Here is a 5765-nt window from a genome sequence, read left to right as displayed (position 1 = left end):
TCTGATTGAAACTATGATGATGATGCACTTTAGTTTCAAATTTTTGATGCTATTTCAATGCAAAACCACGACTGAGCAGTGGCTGGCAGCAGCCGCGCGACCGTTTTCAGATTTTTATATCTTTGGTTCGGACCATCTATTGGAGTTGCTTTTTTGGACCATCAATTTGGACCATCGGTTGGAGTTGAGCGTTTTTCGGAGCTTCAAAATGCACTTTTTGGTGGTCCAAATTTTACATCTCCGGTTTTGGACCGCCAAAATTTGGACCCTCTATTGAAGATACTCTTAGACTGTTCACTTCACTTTTTAAATAGTTTATCTAACTTCTAAGTTGTAACTGGTCAGTTGGTCAAAAAATAGTTTGCTTAACTTCTCCGTTGTAGTTGGTCAAAAAATAGTTTGCTTAACTTCTCGGTTGTAGTTGGTCTCTGCACCAGTTAGCGCGACTTACACGAATAATTAGGTTTATATCGATTCACTACGCCAAAACCAGTACAAGAAAAATTAAGTATGAGTCACAAAAACACAAAATTTACATTTATGTGTACATTTTGTGCTCGTCATTTTACATCACGTAGAATATCCTTTTTGGCCTACATACATTTATTTGCCTACTCTTTTCACTTCCAACGTAGGACAAAATTGATGAAGGCGGCGATTCGGTGCTCGAGCCCAGATGCTCCCGAAATCTTCGTCGTCCGCTCGTTACTCGGGATGCGAACAAATCCTGCTGGCGCGTCTGCTGCGGAACGGGGAAAAAGGGTTGTATTCGATATACAGTAGGAAACAATGGAGCTTTTGTGGGCCAGATCGTACGCGGGGAAAGGCCCGTTTCGCTTGCCAGTTATGGTCCGTGGACCAGGACGTTTGGTTTTGTACCGAGCCATGGATCAGAAAAGTGTGCAGCCCGTTTGGATAAAACGGCGACATCTGGAGTCGTCTCCACCCCTCTACCCGCAGAAATCACCTCTGTTCCGCCTTCATGGATTACGGGAGGACAGGCGGCGGCGCTTGATCTGTACCAGAAACTAGAAGATGGAAGATTGTGTGCATGAGTTCTTGCTTGATGCCGTGGACAGTTAGTTCCCGGGGGATCTAATATGTTTTTTGGGGTAAGCAGTGTCAGCAGGCACGCCGGGAGAAATAAGCTAACGCTGGCCATGACCGGCGCTGGTTGCCACTTGAGATCAGGTTCCCGCTCCGGGAGGAGTTCGCCGATAGCTTGGATCACACAGATCCAGCGCCTCTGGCCTTTCTGCTGGAGAGCTTGGCCAACGGTGGAGTCCCGGCGGACTCAAACAATGGGTCTGGTTACGGGCAGCAGATCGGCAGCGCTGTCCCGGAGAGAGCACACGGGGTGGTGCGCCGTCGTCCGGATGCTTCTCCTGCTTGGTTGGCGCAGTCAACTGACAGAATCAACCGGCAAGCCCCCGCTGGACGAAAAGGTCTGAACCCCAAACACTGTCATTGTAGAATTGCATTTGTTCAGAGTGTTTGCCCCACGTTCATATATCCAAACAAAATAATAATATCTGAGCTCACAGTAGTACGAATAAAAAATGCAGGAACTGATCTATGTAGCAGTGGAAATGTAAACCATGGTAGGCGATCGTAACAGTATAGCTGCTGTAACTACTTTTATGCAAATTCTGGAAGTATTTTACTATTGAAGGCCGGTTTGTAAATTTAGGTTATGACTCGGTAGTGCACCACCAGACAGGACTCCATGCCCATCACGGATGAGTGCATTGGAACAATCTATTCGGAAGTATGCGGAACCTATGAAAAGTTTAGTACATCCCACACTAGGCCTAAGTTTCAATTCATTGTGCGAGGCGACTTCTATAAGAGCCGGCTAAACGCCGAAAGGACAAAGTCAATGCAAGAAATTGTCTGCGGCTGCTCGGTAAACACTGATTCATGTAATTATCATTTTGGAAAATAAGTGGCAGCCATGGGTTTCGGTGCTGCAAGTGTGTTTAAATGATGGCATTTGTGTTTTTATGAAATTATACTGGGGAAACCAGAGGCAGAGAATAGTAGTTCATGCCACTGTGAGTGTCCTGCATTTATAAGGCTGCAGCGCACGACCGACAACAGTTGGTACATAATAGACCAAGGACATGGCCCACGACAAATATAACAAAGGCTATCTGGAAACAATATTTTTCTAGCTTGCTGGAATTCTCGTTGATGTCGCCCAAAAGGAACTCTTCTGCTGCGCGCAAGCTGTGAACCCCTATCTTGTTCATTTCAAGTAATACCTATAAGAACTAAATTGCTTCAGGGTTTATGTTGGCATCCGTGCCTTTGATTTTGCGATGACCGCAAGGGATCCCAAAAACCTTGTATACATCCTCAGCCCAGAACTTGAGGACCTTGCTGTCTGTCAGCACTATCTCTCTCCAACTGACACTTACCCTGCTCATTATCCAAGAGAAGGTAACAACAGAAGCTGATAATGCATGTATTACATGTAAAATAGGAGTGGAAGAGGTGTTGTCCAGCTACATGAAGAATTGTATTGTTCAGTTAAAATTTAAGGAAGAGAATAAGAGATACGGTGAGTTCCTGTTCAATCCATTTTTGTTGCCTATCATGCCTTCATTGAACCGAAAAAATGGACTATGACAAGAATAGAAAAGTTTATATTTAGGCATTTCTGCAAAACAGCAGACACACGATCATCACAAACAGCATGAGAACCACTTGATCTTGGACTTCTGAAGATGCGTCTGGCCTGCGCAGCTCAACTTTGCCATAGGCCAACTGGCATCCGCTGGCGACAAAGCTTAGGCATAGTCTGGTCTTGAAGCTGCTCGCAGGACTCATTGGCTTCCCGAGCTTCCCATCACCGCCTAGATCCAGCTGTTCATCTTTTTTCGTAATATCCTGATCATGTCCATTGTGGCTGCTTGTAAAGTGATGGAGGAAATGACAGTCATCGCCGAAGCGGTAGTCGCTGCTGCTGCGCATTGACAAAAAAAATTAGATCCACCGCAAGGAGAATGAGAGAAAATAATCCAGCTGTTGCAAAGTGATTGCAGGCAGCAATTTTTTGTTGTAGATACAAAAGGTTATTGTTCACAACATGCCATCCTTTCAGAAAAAGATTTGCTTTTCGAATGGAACAGCTTGATATTTATGACCACAGAAAATTAACCTGGAGGACCTGGTGTATATCTTCTTTGATTTGTTAAATGCCAACAAAGTCAGTGAATCTTTTAACTGAAGGGACTGGTTACATGCTCCAATACTACTTTCAAATGCAAAAAATGTTTTGAGACATCAATGCATGATTCTAGTTGTTCCCATGGACTGTTGGTGTGGAAGCAGATTGAATGCCGAGAGGACAAAGTCAATGCAGGAGATCGTTTGTGGCTGTCCGGTGTGTACTTAAATCTGTTTTGTTTTTTTTGTTTGTTAGAGAATATAAAATAGTTGGAAATGTAATTGACAATGACTCTTGGTTTTGCAAAGCAGGGTAAGCCAGATGCAGAGAATAGAAGGTCGTGTAGATGCAATTGACCTGCATTGATACGGCTACTGTGGGCGGCTGACAATAGTTGGTATATAATAGAGCATCATGAGAATCACAGCCAAGCACACAGATGTGTACACGAATGATCTAATACAGCCAGATGAAGCGGCGCAGGATAATGGCGAGGTGAGCACTGCAAACTCAGAGCAGGCAACGTTTGCCTTTGGTTTTATGCGATTGCTTCACGGTGATAAGTGTTCCAGGGTGAAGTTGTCCTCATGGATCGCAAAGGCGGAACGAGCTGCAAGCAGGAAATGGGCGTGGACTCAAGTTGCGGTTCTTTTGGAAGAAGGTTTCGGCGATTTCCCAACCTCCGGCATGCAGGTCGAATAAAGTGTTGCTATAACTGATGTAAAAAAACGATCCCTGACCGTGTATGTGTTGATTGACCTTAGTGACACTTGCTCACACGAAGAGGAGGTTGGTAGCATCTCATGTAAGCGTAGGCAGACAAAGAGTTGGTTTTGTTGATTGTCTGTGTCGCTGTATTTTTTCGGTCTCGCATGTAGAGCTCTGGCGTAGTTACTGTGGTGTGCATTTTGGGAGCACTTGTTGAAGGCAATAGTCTGGTATGCGTGAGCTAGCTTTTTTGATTGTCGAAACCATTGGTGTTGTAATGTACGACGTTGTTGCCGGAGTGCATCTGTTAGTACATTTCTAGTCGTAGTTTTTTGGTCATGGCTGGTGTGAGGAGGTGCGTTCGTGTAAAAGATGCAAATCATGCCCCAGGAAATAGAAAATGGCATTCATATTATTTCGTTAATGACAAATCATGCCTCGTTGCGATGTGTAATACAGACGAGCCGGATGTATGTCCCTTGCAGCAGCTAACCAACCAAGACGGCTCACCCGGGTACAGGAAATCAACTGAGCCGTGCACGGATCATCTGTTCCAACTGAAGGTGACGGTGGCCGTCGCAATTAATGCACGCAGGAACAGGCCTTATTTGAGTGCAATAATTGGCTATACCTGACGCAAATACAGGTCACAAGCACAGATCCAGATGGTAGCGAATGGTGCTGATTTCAGATTCAGCTGAGCCTGAGCTCAGAATAGAATATCCGGCGAAGAATAGCGATTCCTCACCTGTGACGAATAGTGCGACCCGTTAAAATCACATCAGCAGACTAGGATAACTGGATAAGCAATTCCAATCCAGAATCCAATCCAATAATCCGAATAGTACAAAGCCCGACCAAGTAATCTCATACGTAGCCTACTGAAAACAGCAAGCCAAATTACACCGTAACTACCACCGTAATTAATGTTAACAAGAACACCGCACTCCACGAGCTACATGATCCACACCGTAACTACCTCCTGCACCGATACTGGAGCTCCTTAAACCTCCTGCACCGAGCTCCTTAATTGTAAGGGCCCATGCCGATACTGGAGCCGCCGTATGGAGTGTCACCAGCGGCATCCCGGGATTGGGAGTAGCTGATGTAATAGAACTCGCTCAGGATGGCCGTGAAGAAGGTGAAGGCTGCACCAGCAGCAAATACACCCTTGCGCAGCGTCTCGCAAGAGAGTGGGTCACCGTTGAAGATCCCCCTGTACCGGGTGTGGTATGCATTACGGACTGATCCTGCCAGCAAACACGCCGCTGCAACGAGGAAGGTCAACCTGCAAATGGGAAACAATCATCTTGCTGATGGAAAATTCTTAGGGAATTGTGATTGGAATGTTTTGGTTGATAGTAAATTATGTCATTATCTACTTTTTCCACATTACTACATGTTGGGCGTAGATCCGGACTGCTAACTCACCTGACCTGACTTAAGTTAGAGAATCTCAACGCAACCTCTAGGTACTGAAAAACATTTGGTCACGCCAGACAACAGCAATGTGCTGGCAGAGCATCCAGTTCAAGTTTCAATATACTATGTATTGAGGGACACAAGATGCACTCAGAAACAATCTGTTATGACCCGCGTTTACTATAGCCGGAGGAGGCCCAATCACGCGGCCAGCTACGGGCTTGGCCCAACTTATCACTATTTTTATTAGCACATAGGAGGATTATATAAACATTTGTAAGGACTCGTTTTGGCATTAAGCAATAAGTCATCTCTATTGCTCGGCTCTTGAACCGAGAAACCTAAACCCTAGCCGCCCTTGCGCCTTCCTCTCTTCCACGCGATCACGGCGCCCCAGCGCCGCCGCTCGCACCCCTCACCTCGGCAGCCTCCCTTCCACTCCTATAACCTGAGGGCACGGCCT

At 45.7% G+C, this 5765-nt stretch overlaps 1 long non-coding RNA gene across 2 annotated transcripts; it reads left to right on the top strand.

Moving 5' to 3' along the window:
• The first annotated feature begins 893 nt into the window (after positions 1 to 893).
• Positions 894 to 4181, top strand: LOC123052678 (uncharacterized). 2 transcript variants are annotated; one of them, XR_006424944.1, is made up of 4 exons: positions 894 to 1445; positions 1566 to 3388; positions 3484 to 3667; positions 3745 to 4181. It is a non-coding gene; the product is annotated as an uncharacterized lncRNA (long non-coding RNA). The 2 variants fall into 2 exon arrangements; XR_006424943.1 differs by having other exon boundaries at positions 896 to 3388.
• The last annotated feature ends 1584 nt before the right edge of the window (positions 4182 to 5765 follow it).

Source organism: Triticum aestivum, chromosome 2D, assembly GCF_018294505.1.
Source record: "Triticum aestivum cultivar Chinese Spring chromosome 2D, IWGSC CS RefSeq v2.1, whole genome shotgun sequence".
Classification (NCBI taxonomy): domain Eukaryota; kingdom Viridiplantae; phylum Streptophyta; class Magnoliopsida; order Poales; family Poaceae; genus Triticum; species Triticum aestivum.
Note: the sequence above shows the minus strand (reverse complement) of the source record. Positions and strands in the feature narration are given on the sequence as shown.